The sequence below is a fragment of the Triticum dicoccoides genome, chromosome 3A (assembly GCF_002162155.2).
Source record: "Triticum dicoccoides isolate Atlit2015 ecotype Zavitan chromosome 3A, WEW_v2.0, whole genome shotgun sequence".
Classification (NCBI taxonomy): domain Eukaryota; kingdom Viridiplantae; phylum Streptophyta; class Magnoliopsida; order Poales; family Poaceae; genus Triticum; species Triticum dicoccoides.
In genome coordinates this window covers 701,802,172-701,817,089 of record NC_041384.1, presented here as the reverse complement: position 1 = coordinate 701,817,089, position 14,918 = coordinate 701,802,172, and positions in this window count along the sequence as shown.

The window sequence follows — 14,918 nt, the reverse complement described above, 5'->3', positions numbered from 1 at the left end:
GACACGACACCCTGACCCCCCGACCCTGAAACAGCACCCCGACCCCGACACGGCACCCCGACACCAACAGGACACCCCGACCCCCGACACCTCCCGAAAAGGTGTTCTTTGGCCTTCCAGAGGCCGACGGGGTCATATATTTGTGAATTATTAGTTAGGTCATATATTTTTTGATTTTGTTATGAAAAACATCATATATAATTGTGTTGATCGTGTAGTTTTAAATGTGCAGTTGTTTCATCGCTGCGAGGTTTGGTGTTCGACGACCTCGCCGTGCGTTTGACGAGCTCTGCCCCTTCATTCGTGGGTGAGCACAAATGACAAGTCCTCCTCCCCCATTAATTATTTGATCTATTCCGATGAAACTTGATAGCTAGCTATATATGTGTCTTGAATCATCAGTATGCGTAACCAATGTGTGTCTCCCGTTCGAAAGCGTCATAGTTATAAATATGCATGCATTTGCATATTTATAACCTTGATTCTTTTGAATTGTCCAATGTTATCCATGGATAGCCCGAGTATGTGTAGATTGGGTTCGTTTTCCCATATGCTTTGCTCCGGATCCGACGCATATATTTCGTCAGTGCCTCCCCTGTTGTTCTCCGGGTACACATCCTCTCTGTTTATTAAAGAGATGTGTATCAGGAGAACAGCGGGGAGGTGCTGCCGAAATTTTGCGTCGGATCCGGAGCATAGCATGGGAAAATGAACCCAATCTACACATACACGGGTGGGATTGGGACCTATCATTACCTATTAGAGTGTAGGTTGCATGGACGTAATAAAATTGACAAAGTAGATCAACTGATGAATATATACATGGTGAATTACATATATAATTGTTGTGTGACCAGTAGCTCTGAAAGTCAAGATGAGTGGCCGTGCGTGGATGTATACCGGTCACACTGGTCAGAACAAATGGAGGACTGAATGGTTCACAAAAACTAAGGGGTTTGTGCAAGCCGCATTTGCAAATGGCAAAAGAAAACCTGGTGCCCCTGTTTCCGGTACGGCAATTGGGAAAAGAAGAGAGAGGCTGAAATGGGCAAACACCTGCAGAAGAGTGGTTTTACGCCCGATTATACGGTGTGGACATTTCATGGTGAGTCTGCCCAACGTGACCGAGCTGAGGTGGATCGTCGTCGCACCGACGAGCATGGTACCGGGATGGAAAACATGGTGCAAGGCTATGATGATGCTCGGGATTCGTACGAGGAGATGGAGGAATCTGCAAAGGCCTTCAATGAAATGTTGGAGTCTTCGAAAGGTCCGCTCCACGAGCACACTGAGCTTTGTCAGTTGGATGCCATCTCACAAGTAATGGCTCTGAAGGCTCAGTTCAACTTGGGCAGAGAATTCTATGATGCAATTATGACAGTATTTGGATGCTTTCTACCCAAAGGCCATGTAATGCCTGCAAACCTGTACCAGTCGGACAAAATCCTCCGTGCACTGAAGATGCCCTATGAGAAGATACATGCCTGTGAGAAAGGATGTGCCTTATTTAGGCTTGACTATGCAGACTTGAACTATTGTCCCATTTGCAAGTCTTCCAGGTATATTGTGGTAGACAACGGTATGGGTGAGAAGACACAGACCAAAATCCCCGTTAGTGTTCTTCGGTATATGCCAATCATACCAAGACTTCAACGTATTTTCATGGTCGAAGAGACGGCCAGACAGATGACATGGCACAAAACAGGCAAAAGAACCGAACTAGATGCAGATGGGAATCTGATGATGGTACACACATCAGATGGTGTTGCGTGGAAATTTTTTGATGAATTACATGCTGACAAAGCGGCAGATCCGAGGCATCCTCGAGTCTGCATAAGCACGGATGGGTTCAGTGTGTTTGGTATGACGGCAGCCCAATACAATTGTTGGCCCCTATTTGTCTTTCCACTCAATCTCCCCCCCGGACAGATTATGCAAAGAAAGAACATTTTCCTGACGTTGATAATTCCAGGACCCAACTATCCGGGCAAAAATATGAATGTGTACATGCAGCCGCTTAAGGACGAATTGCAAGAAGCCTGGGATAATGGGTTCAAGACATACGACGCCTTTAGCAAATGGAACTTCATAATGCGTGTCTGGTACATGTACTCGACGCATGACTTGCTGGCGTATGCGTTATTCGTTGGCTGGTGTGTGCATGGAAGGTTCCCGTGCCCCACATGCAAGGGATCTCTTGAGTTTCTTTGGCTTCAGGACGGTCGCAAGTTTTCTTGCTTCGACATGCATAGACAGTTCCTGGATCCTCGCCATAAGTTCAGGAAAGACAAGAAGAACTTCATCAGGGGTAGAGTTGTCAAAAACTCTGCACCACCTGCATTGACAGGCCAACAGACCCTGGATCAGTTAAACGCTCTCGAGCCAGATCCACAACGTCCAGGGTACTTCAAGGGGTATAATACTAAGCACGCGTGGACTCACAAAACATGCTTATGGGATCTGCCTTACTTCAAAGACCTCCTTTGCCCACACAACATCGACGTGATGCACACTGAGAAGAATATCGCCGAGGCACTTTTTGGTACATTGTTCGGCATAGATGTGAAGTCAAAGGATAATACTAAGGCTAGAGTCGATCTGGAGGCGCTATGTGATAGGCCGTTACAGAACATGAAAGAACCGAAAGGAAAGCAGAACTGGACGAAGCCAAAGGCATGGTTCAATCTTGGAAGGCCAGCTATGAGGGAAATTCTCTTGTGGGTGCAACAGTAGTTGATGTTCCCCGATGGGTATGCAGCGAATCTAAAGAGGGGAGCGAATCTTGATAAACTGAAGATATTTGGTCTCAAGAGTCACGATTGGCACATATGGATTGAGCGGGTAATGCCGGTGATGTTGCGTGGCTTCATCCCTGAGGATGAATGGCTAGTACTGGCAGAACTCAGCTATTTCTTCCGTGTTCTTTGTGCGAAAGAACTATCGCCTGGCGTGCTAGAAGAAATGGAAGAGTTGGCGCCGGAGTTGATCTGGAAGTTAGAGAAGATCTTTCCACCGGGCTTCTTTAATCCAATGCAGCATTTGATTTTGCATCTCCCGACCGAGGCAAGATTGGGGGGCCCGTGCAAAATCGTTGGTGCTACCCAACTGAGAGGATGCAGAAGACGCTTCGAGAAAAATGTAAAAATAAATGTAGAATTGAAGCATCGATGGCTGAGGCATTCATCACAGAGGAGGCAGCAAACTTCGTAACAGCGCACTACGAAGCCAAAAATCGTCATTTGCATAATCCGAAGCCTCGGTACAATGCTGACGAGCCTAAAAAGGGTGGATCCAACCTCAGCCTATTCAAAGGGAATCTCGCACCAGCTAGTGTTTCACATCCAGTATCTTTGGATAACGAAGAATGGTGGACCATTTCGTTATATATCTTCAACAACCTGATAGAAGTGTCGCCGTACATCGAGTAAGTTCTCGGTACATTGTTTCGCAACTTCTATTTCCTTTGAACTACTCTTATTCCTGGATATGTCATACAGTCGATACGTCGCCATATTCTCGTATGGAGCGGAGATCCAAAAGGATTCTGTCGAAGAGTATGAGCTTCTCGCAAAGCAAGGAGGTGGCTATCCCGGTTTCATCTCTTGGTTCAAACAAACGGTAATTTCTATTAGACAATTTCATTTCATTCGCTAATTTGTGCATAATGCAACAATTCTTTCATATTAAACTTGTAGGCTAATTCAGAGTCTATGGACGCCGAATTGAGACAAGTCGCTAATGGTTTTGACTATAAGGTCCATTCATTTGACAAGTACAACATCAGCGGGTATCGCTTTCGTACCTATGGCAAAGAGCTATCTATGGTCGACCGAAAGTCTACAAATTGTTGTGTATCTGCTATCGGCGAAGGAGGTACCGAGTATTATGGGAGAGTTGAAGCAATTTATGAACTTCTGTTCTGTGGTGAAAACCCACCGAATGTCGTAGTCTTCAAATGTTATTGGTTTCAGCCGAAGGAGACTAGAAGGACTCATGAACATATAGGGCTAGTTGAAATCAACCAAAGCACTCATTTAGATGTTCCTAATGTCTATATATGGCTCAACAGGCGACCCAAGTATTCTATCTACCGTGGGCCTGCCAAACTAATCCAAATCTAAAAGGTTGGGATGTCATTTATGAAGTGCCGCCACGTGCTATACTTTCTCCCCCAAAGGAAGAGGATTATGAACCTCACATTAACCCAGACACATATGAAGGAGAATTCTTCCAAGAGACATGTCTTTCCAAAAAGCGTTTCAAGAACCGCTATACTTCACCCCAAAACATTGAAGTAGACAGCGACAATGAATCCGACATCACCCCAGAGGAGGAACAAGAAGAGCCGGAGCAAGAAGAGGTTACTGCTGCGGATGACCTGTCAATGCTTGACCGATTACGTCAAGGTGGCCTTGCACATGTTGATGCCAATGAACCCTATGAGCCCATCATTGATTATAGTGATGATGATGATTATGCATTTATTGATGATACTGATCGAGATTATTAGTAGTGTCAGGTATTCAATTTTTTTATGTTGTACTTGATGATGATACACTTAAGTGATATACATATTATTATTCATGTCGGTACTTTTTTTATGTTGTACTAATTTCGTTTATTCTTTGTCATGGCAGGTGTTGAAAGATGGTGGGCGCTGGTCGGGAGCGCGCCGAGGCCCCTTCTTCGTCGGCGCGTGGTGCGAGGTCTTCCATTCCACACGCACCTCTCCGCCAAGCGTTGCTGGACAGTATGGCGACACCGCCGGGCCCTTCTTCGTCGACCGCGGTGCCCAGCAGGGGACGAGGTAAGAAGAAGAGAGGAGGTGGAGCACATGGTCGCGGGAGAGGAGGTAGGGTGACTCTTACGGCGCCTTCCTCGCCACCGCCCCAGCTGTTTCACCCGAGCACGTGACTGCTAGGGTGGACTCGTCTGAGGAGGAGGCTGCACGGACTCCGGTCCACGAGCCTCCGGTCCACGAGTCTTCGGCCCACGAGCCTCGGGTCGACGGGCCTTCGGCCCACGAGACTTGGGCCCACGAGACCCCGGAGGAGCACACGTCTGGATGGGGTACCTGGTCGGGTCAGCCTGAGCATGGCGGGGAGCCGAGTGGCCATGCTGATGATGGCGGGGAGCCGACTGATGAGGAGGGGGAGGAGGGGGGCAACGTCTACCAGTGTGGTGCTACACGGCTCCCGTCCGTGCCGGTGACCCGCGAGCAGAGGTGGTTGATTTTCCCTGATGGGGAGAGGTACGTAAGTGCATTTAATATTTTTGTACCTTCTGCATTCACGTTTCTTCAAATAACTAATGCGTTGGCCTTGTCATGCTGCAGGGGTTGGGACCACCATCATAGTGTCCGCCGGCCCAACTCCGTCCTTGTAGTTCTTTGCCGGCAAAACTTCCCGGGGTTTGTCATGTTGCTTGGTGAGGGTCGGCTTCCAGAGCTTGGATTGAGCTGGGAGCACTACGTGGCTGCCCCGGCCCCGCCGGATGAGATTATCGATGGTGTCGTGTGCGACACGAGGGCAGACATGGTGATCAGAAAGTTCTGTGTAATTTCTCCTTTACACATTTAAAAATCTTCAACTAGCTAGTTATTAATTGTACTAATCAATATTGTCTCATTTGATTGCAGACATTCTACAGGTGTGAGGAGGGATACGAGGAGGACGCGGCACATGTTATCGAGAACGTCTGCAAGCGCCTACTCCAGAACTTACGGCACGAGGCTTGGGTGCAGGCTGTTCGAGACTACTACGCCTTGTGTGGTATCAAGAATACCAAGCCGGCGTGCCGCGATAAGTTCCTGAGTAAGGAGTAGTACATGAAGGTAATTCTTAAGGCCTTCTCTACTTAAGTTCCTTCATTTAGTAATTCTTAGCCGTAGCGCTCAAGTTTCTATTTGCTAACTTAGGCGCCTCCGAGATGGTGTGCGGATCGGATGGATTGTTGGGAGGTGTTGGTCGATGAGTGGTGCTCAAAACAATGGCTAGCCCTCCACAACGAGGCCAAGGACAAACGTGCCCAAATGGAAGGTGTGCCACACCATCAAGGCAGCTCCAACTTATATCAGTTTGGGCGCGACTAGGTATGTGGTTTGCTTCATGATTCGTGCAATTCATTCATCATGCTAGCTTGAGCCCTTTAATTACTAATTTTCATTGTTTCTCTCTTTCAGGCACGCTACAATAAGGCGGATAAGGTGCCAGAGGTGTACGACCTGTATGCCATGGCCCACACTGCCTCTTTCAAGAAAGTCAAGGCTTTCTCTCAGTCTGACCTCGATGATGCAAACAACTTCACCAACATCTCCTCCCACAACAAGCTCATGAGATATAGAGATGAGGGGAAGGCGAGGAAAGGGGAGGACTTTAACCCGAGCCAGGGTCCCATTGATCCAGAGCTGGTGTTGATATCTGGTGGCGGGAGGTCCCATGGCTCCATAGCCATTGGAGATGGACTTATCCGTTGTCCTAGCACTCTCCCGGAGATCAAGGCGCGCCAGTCAAGCTCCGCTCCTGAGATAAGGCCTCGTGAACGGCCAGTGCAACTCGCCATCAAGGTTAGTGATACGTACTCAGTTATCTTTCTCCATTACATTGTGTGCGCTTCCATCAATGATTACAAATGGCCATGTGAGTGGTGTTGCAGGCTGCTATACAGAGTGAGAGAGATAGAACGGAGAAACTTCTGGCGGAGGCGGCGGAGAGGCAGCGGGAGTTGGAGGAGAGGACGACAAAGATGATGGAGGAGGAGAGGGCACGGAATGACATGCAGGCAAGGGCCATGTACGAGCTCCTTGTGGTAAGTTTCTTCTACAGATTAGCCAAAACATTCATGTAGTGTTTGTCTCATTACTAACTAGTATGACTGAGTCGTCAAAACCAAATGTGCAGTCTGTGTGCGAGAAGACAGGTCAGACCGCTCCGCCGATGCCAGTGATTGCTCCTGGGACCACGGTGAGTTTTATTTGAATGGACATTACTTGCTAGTCTTAACATTTGAGTGTCATCATGCTAACAAGACATTGGAAATGATCTTTGGTGCAGCGTAACTCCAGACAAGCATCGCACGATCCTTCTCCAGCTACCGACACGAGCCACCCCGCTACACCTCCTGGATCTTGGTAAGTTTATCTAGTGTTTTGCTTAACACATGCATAAAGACCTAGACTTAGCTTTATTTCCTCCAATGCTTACCATAATGACCTAGACTTAGCTTCTTCTCCTCCAAAATGACTTAATAAGCTTACTGACCTCCAAAACCATCCATTTTACCTAAGTTAGCTCTAAAACGATCTGTACTTAGCTTACTTATGTCAAAAATTGCATAATTAGCTTAGTTAGCTCATAGACGATCCATTTTACCTAAGTTAGCTCTAAAATGACCCATTTTACCTAGGTTAGCTTATAAATGATCCAGTTCATCCAAGTTAGCTAAAAAATGACCCATTTTACCTAGATTAGCTCCTAAATGATCCATTTTACCTACGTTAGCTTTAAAATGACCCATTTCACCTAGGTTAACTCCAAAATGACCCATCTTACCTAGGTTATCTCATAAATGATCCATTTCAACTAATTTAGCTCATAAACGATCCATTTCACCAAGTTAGCTAAAAAACGATCCATTTCACCTAAATTAGCTCTTAAATGATCCATTTCACCTAAGTTAGCTCAAAAAGATCCATTTCAACTAAATAAGCTCATAAATGATCCATTTCACCTAAGTTAGCTAAAAAACGATCCATTTCAACTAAGTTAGCTCATAAATGATCCATTTCACCTAAGTTAGCTAAAAAACGATCCATTTCACCTTAGTTACCTCAAAAACGATCCATTTGACCTTAGTTAGCTCATAAACGACCCATTTCAACTAAGTTAGCTCATAAATGATCCATTTCACCTTAGCTAGCTCATAAACGACCCATTTCAACTTAGTTAGCTCATATATGATCCATTTCACGTAAGTTAGCTCACAAAGGACATACTCTTCTTGTTCTAGTCTTCTTCTCGTTCTACTCTTCTTGTTCTAGTCTTCTTCTTGTTCTACTCTTCTTCTTGTTCTACTTTTCTTGTTCTAACTTTCTTATTTTTCATTTTGCAGATTTCATTCACTTGACGAAAGCTTGCATAGATGGAGTGCTCCTTATCCCTTTCTTTGTTTCTTTTGTATCGTTGAACTATGCATGTATCGTTCGATGAAACTATTGTAATATATATGGTTGGATGCCTCTATGTTGAACTTGTTATGTATGATGGAACTATGCATGTAATATATATGGTTGGATGATGAAGTTATGTGTTGGATATCTTATATGTTTGCTCTGTAATGGCCTTTTGAAATATATCTATATATGTCATATATATTTGTGATGAAAATTGTTGGATTTAATAAAAAACAGATAAAAGAGCCAATATGCAGGCTCTTTGCCGTCTGCCACCAACGGCAACGGGTTCTTTGCCGTCTGCCGCGGACGGCAAAGAAGACACGTGGCATCCAGCTGTGCTTCCTGGGAGCTGACCCATTTGGTCAGTTTGCCTACAGCGGCAGACGGCAAAGACTTTGCCATCAATGGGAGACGGCAAAGAACCTGCACTTTGCCATCAGTGGCAGACGACAAAGAACCTGCCATGTAGTGACGTGTAGATGACATCATACGGCAGACGGCAAAGACACTAGAAATTTTGCCGTCAGCGGCGGACGGCAAAGGCCTGCCGTTAGCCACTTAACGGACTGACAGCGCAATTATTGCCGTCCGCTCTCTTTGTCGTCCGCCGCAGACAGCAAAGGGCCTTTGCCGTCAGCCGCCAGGAAGCAGACGACAAAGTAGCTGTTTACCGTAGCCTACTTTTCCGGAGCCTTTTGCCGTCCGCGGCTGACGGCAAAGGCCTTTGCCGTCCGCCGTTCATGCCTTTGCCGTCCGCCGTGACAGACGGCAAAATAGCTGATTCCTGTAGTGCATAAAGGTACGATGGTGATTACACCGTCAGTAAAGATAAGGATGAGAAAGAAAATTAAAAAATAAAACTAAAAGAACATCGAGTGATTATTTTTTAAGAAGTACAAAATCTCTAGTACCATAAGTACCATAAAATTAAAATTAAAAATTGCATCTGTTCTTACTCAAGGGACAATAAATTTGCAAAAAAAAAATTGTACCAGTAAATGTTGGGAGGAAAAAAGCAACTTAATAAATGGAAAAATGATAAGTTCACCACTACAAAAGTTGTATGTTCAAACATGACATCTCAGATAAGTTTGGAAAAAAGCTCAAATAAAAGAAAAACCCACGGAAATTCAAATGGTAAAAGTCCAAGTTGCAAAACGCGAGAAGTTCAAAACATCATTGCAAAAAAAATGATTTCAAAAAAAGAAACACACAAAACATATTGTTTTAAAATAAATATCATTCAGCTCAATGATATAAACCATGCAAGTTCGAGGACTATGATACCGTAAACCGTCAAAAAGTTACGAGAAAAAGGCGTACCCAAAAAAGTGTAAATTTTAGTCTACGAAACACGCTCAGCACAAACACATATGGACATCAGTTCCAGTACTCTGTTTTTTCTGACGGGAAAGCAACAAGAAGGGTCTCACCATATTTCAAATTAGTCTTCACCAGTTGCGAATTTGAGGAAACGTTCAACATGACTAAGTTTCATATTTCGATAGCTCTGTGTAGACGTTGAATTGAAATCTTTGACCTCTATGAAAGTTTCGCATTTGACAATTCTTTGTGAAATTTTGTTGCACACCTACCACGAAAGTTTCCCTGAATATGAGCTGCCATTTTATAGCTCGTATGGTGCTCAGTCTCATGTCAAATACAGTAGTAACTACCGTTAGCCCCTGATCAAATACTACTACTATAGTAGCTCCACCAGCAACAACATAGTGCGGGATAATTAATTAGCAACGGAATCTGCTCAGCTCCCATTTCATGTTCCATTTTAGGTTCATGAATTTTGGAACAGTCCTTCCTGTAAATTGCACTTTAAGCACAGAAGATTCAGCTTCAGCCGCTCTTTAGATTCTGCCATATGTTGCCAACTCTATGGTTCCTGCTAGGAACACTAGCCTAGAATCTCGTCTTGGCATCTTACATAAGATAAATGAACAAATTCAGACATGCCGTGAGATGGCCAAGATTATGGTGCAGGCTCTACTTCATGCAGAACTAGATGACCTTTCCTGTATTGTGCAGAAAAGACGGAGCATAGAGACTGATCTTTGAGAGACGTCAAGGATGGGCACATGGGCAACATGGCTACAGTTGCCGCCGACTAAGGTGAACCTGGAAAGACAGTGGTGGTGGTGGCCACCGCCCCCTCCCACTCCGGCGGGACCTGCTCTGCCCTTCCCTTCCTAAGATGGCAAGGTAACCGAAATCAGTTGAGTGGTCACTCAATCCTTTCAACCACATCACAGATCGGCGCCTTGCCACTAGTACAAAGGGGAAGGAGGAGGAGGAGGGGAGCGGAACACGGCAACTCCACCAGCAGCTCGACTCGCCCCCCGGCTGGAAATGGCGGCCTCCCCCTCCGCCCTCGCGCTCTCCCCCACCACGCGAGTATTCCTTGTGCCTTCGCTTGAGTTCTCTCTGCTGATTTCTCGCTTGGTGCTACTTGTAGGTGGTAGCTTCTTCGTCCTTGCTGCTGGCGCTGAGGCGGACGCCGGCGCCGCGCGTGGCCGCCTTCTCCTCCGGCCAGCTCTGCGCGTGCTCTTGGGGCGCGCTGCGCCCTCTACGGCCGGAGCTCGCCGCGGACCCTCCTTGCCCCGGGCCGCCCGCTGCAGGGCGCCTCTGCTCCAGCTTAGCACATGTACGCACCCACGCCACACTTCTCTCCACCATACGAGCTCCAGTGGCAGCGCCGCCGCCGTCGCCCACGCCCCGGCGCCCATCACCGCGACTGGGGTATGGCCTGGGTTGCCAGGAGGGAGGCGGGCGGGTGGAGGGATCCGCCACAAGTAGCTGGCTCAACGGGGAGAGAGAGGAGGGGCTCTTATTTGCTCTTTTAATAAAAAATGATCAGTTCAACGAAATGACGGAATCAGTACAACCGCTCGGATTCATCAGTTCAAGAAGGGTAACAGAATAATATTCTGTTACGCGTAACAGAATAGCCTAGATGTGTGTATATATATATATATAATTTCTTTCCCAAAATATTACGATGTACGAACAAAGCTCTTCATCTGAATCAGAACTGAAAACCAAAGTCTATTGCAGAGTCCTTCCAGGAAGCTCTGCTACATAATGCCTATCTATTTGAAGTTCACCATGAAACCAATATGGCTCAGGCACAGGCCGCCTGTCATACAACATTTTTTCAATGTAAATTCAGAGTTGGATAAATAGTACTCCCTATGTCCCATATTATGGGATGGAGGGAGTACTATATGCTACAACCACAAACAAAGGGGCCCCGAAAACGGAAAGTATACCTATTTTCCCTTGTCCTCCCTTGGGCACCATATTCTAGGTGCATAGGATTGTGACCATTACATAGTCTGTCAACAACACAAATTTGATTCATTTGCAAATTCATAGAGCAAGTTGCTGGAATTTTGTCTATTTTGGGTCTAGCCCAATAGCAGTTTCAGAAATTCCTAATAAATCCTAGAGGCCCACTTAGCCCATTTGTGCAAGGAAAGGGATACTATTAAAGTTTAGTCCCACATTGCTACTTGAGTGGGAGTTGGACCTCCTTATAAGGGAGGTTCTTTCCCCAGTTGTATGAGCATGAGAACAAGAGGGACATTCATGCGCGCTCCTCCTCCGCTGCCCGCCTCACCACGCCACGCCACGCCACGCCTCGTCACGATGCACCGTGGGTTGCGGGAATGAGCCGAGGGAGTGCTCAGCGCGACTACTGGCTGCTTCATCACGGACGATCCGGTCGCCGACGACTACTTCCCCGACGACGACTTCTTCCCCGACGTCCACGACCTCCTCGACGACATGGCAGGCGAGGACACCGACCCCAAGTCCAGCACTTCTACTGCTGTTGTCCCGTACGTGTTCTTTCTCTTTCTCTTAGATGTCATGACACAGTTCTTTGCTCTACTTTCCGTCCTACATGTGTTAGGTTCTACTTCAAATATGCAACTTCATCTAGTGTCTGTTCTAGATGTGTTCAGTTCAAGTTCATATATGCAGATGCTCTTTACCGTCTCTCCGTCCGAACACATGACTTGTTTTATCTCTACTATATTAGTCATGCTTTATCTAGTATTTCTATTAATAAAATCATTCGGTAAATTGCTCATATTTCCAACAATCCAAAAACCTTATTATAGGCAATTTACCCCAAGTGGTTTTGCTGCTTCCATGAGACAACCAGTTTCTTGGCCGGAGCAAGTCAAGGCATAACCGGCATGACAAAGTAAGACCAGAGAGAAAACAGGAACCCATGGACTCAATCATCCAATTTATCAGATGTGCCTTAAAGCCCTTCCTGGCCGCAAGATACAGTAGTTCCACAAACCGCTAGTAAGCATATCTAACTCCTGTTTCTTGCCTAGACCAAAACATTGCAATATTAAAGAAGATTATACAGAACAATGAGGCATGCCACATTTTCAAAGATTCAGTTGCAGAGCAAAATACATAAAAAGGGGGAAAGGTCTAGCAGACGTTATCTACTGTAGAAATTAAGAACCACATTGCACACAAGATAGCATATGGCTAAACAGGGGAGGACATAATGTAGTAGACAGTAGTTCCATCATAGAAGATACAGCCTAGATTCAATCCGTTTCTTTCCCGGAACAAATCAACGCTTAACCAAAGTAACAAAACAGGAACCCTTTCTTAGCAATGCATACCATAGGCCAGATCATCCAGTTTATAAGCACCTCATGTGATCTGATGTAAGGCCAGTTCAGAATCCTGGATGTTGATGGTGTAGCTTGACAGAAGCTGGATGATTGTAAAAGGACGGTCGCTGACGAGGACAAACTGCTTGTCCTGCTTCACAAAATCAATGGCTCCCGAGATGCTCTCTACTTTCTCGTCCTTGATGTTGCATTTCCGGATACGAGCAGACAAACCCAGTTGTTCAGTGTAGTAAACACAGTCTGCCTCGATCAATGGGAACATATCAGTATCCATAGCTATGCACCTATGATGACCAAGGAAGATGGCATGGTTGCCGATGCTCTTCAAATGCAAAAGCACGCCATTCTTGGCTTCGTACCTGAAAATCTAGACAAGTTGTCCCTTGATGGTGGCCAGCAGTTTCCCACCAAAATTCATTAGGAAGCACTTGGTGTCGTCTGCAAGCCCCATATCAGGAGGATCACCAGAAAAGAACTTCAACGGGTCAACATGGAGCGACTTCATCACATCGCAGATCTTGCCAATCGCATTCACAGCAGCTATTTCGGCTGATTCCAAGCTTCCGGCTGGTAGCCACCAAAGGCCGGCCAAATCACCTTCGACCGCCCTCCGAAACAGACCATAGAGTGAAATCTCAAAGTCTTCGGTGCGGATACTGTGAGGACTGGCTGTGTATATCTTGCAAAATGACTTGGAGCGCAAGGTGAGCATGGGCGAAGCAAACTCAAAGCAGAGCGAACAGGTGACCTTCACCTCAGGCGGCACGGGCACGGTGAAAGGGATGACGCCACCAGTGAGAGGGTTGAAGACACGGGCAGCATGAGGGGGGGCCCTATCGGCCAGGATGAAGAAGCCGCCGAGAGTGGTGGTGACGATATAGTAGTCGGAGAGCAGCGGGAGCTCCCTGTGAAGGATTTGGCCGGTGGCGGTGTTTACCAAGAGGCGGTGCGTTCCACTCTGAAAGACCTCGTCGAGGATGATCCATCGGCGCGGAAGGAACCGATAGTCCAAAATGTTGTCCTTGGGGTCGTCGGTCGCCGAACGCCAGCTGTGGCAGACGGCACACAAGTCCATGTAGCAGTCAATGTCATTGGTGGCGAGGAAGGAGTCGGTGATGCGGCGGACTATGTCAAGCTGGAGCGAGGACAAGTCAGCAGTTGCCGTGGCCGGAAGGATGGCGGGGGTTCCCAGACAACTGGAGTTCTTATTTTGCCTCTTACAAGGCGGGAGAACTTCACCCGGTGCGGCTGCCATTGCTGCACGCTGAAGTTGCTGCTTCGCTTGACTCTGGATCTCAAGGACGGAGTCCATTGCAGAATCTAATAACCTAATCCTCCCTGCAAAAGGGACAAAGGACACAAGTTGTAAGAATCACAGCAGTTGATTAAGAGATGAGCAAACGAGAAACGAACAAAAGTACTCCCTCCGTTCGGAAATACTTGTCGGAGAAATGGATGTATCTAGACGCATTTTAGTTTTAGATACATTCATTTTTACCCATTTCTTCGACAAGTATTTCCGGACGGAGGGAGTATGAAGCAAAGCAAGCAGCAGCACAAGCATCAAGCAAATCAAGCAGATCCTCATATCTACACTACACTGCATCCCCTCTGCTCTCTCATGCAGCAGGCAATCCTTTCTGCTCTCCCAAATAGAGATCCATCTTCTTCCCCAATCCTTCATACAAATAGCAGCAGCATCTGCCCCCAATCCGCCGTCCTCTCCCCATCTCCTTCGCCGCCGGAGTTGCTCCCTTCTATTCCAGATCGGGGGTGGCAGAGCAAGCGGCGGCCCTCCTTCGCTCGACAACTCGTCGACCGCCAGTCCACCCTCCTGGCCATGACCGAGCGAGAGCAACCACATCGCATCCCGCGGAGTCTAGGCGACGGCACGGCCCAGGCTAACCCTAGCGGCGGCGCAGCAGAGAGGGAGGGAGGGGAGAAGAGACAAACCTTGTGGGCGGCGCGCTAGTCGCTCGGCGATTTGTCTCTTCCAAAGGAAGGAGGTTCGCCAATTTGGCACGCACAGAGGATGGTGTCCTTTTAAGCGTCTCCAATATAGACGACAT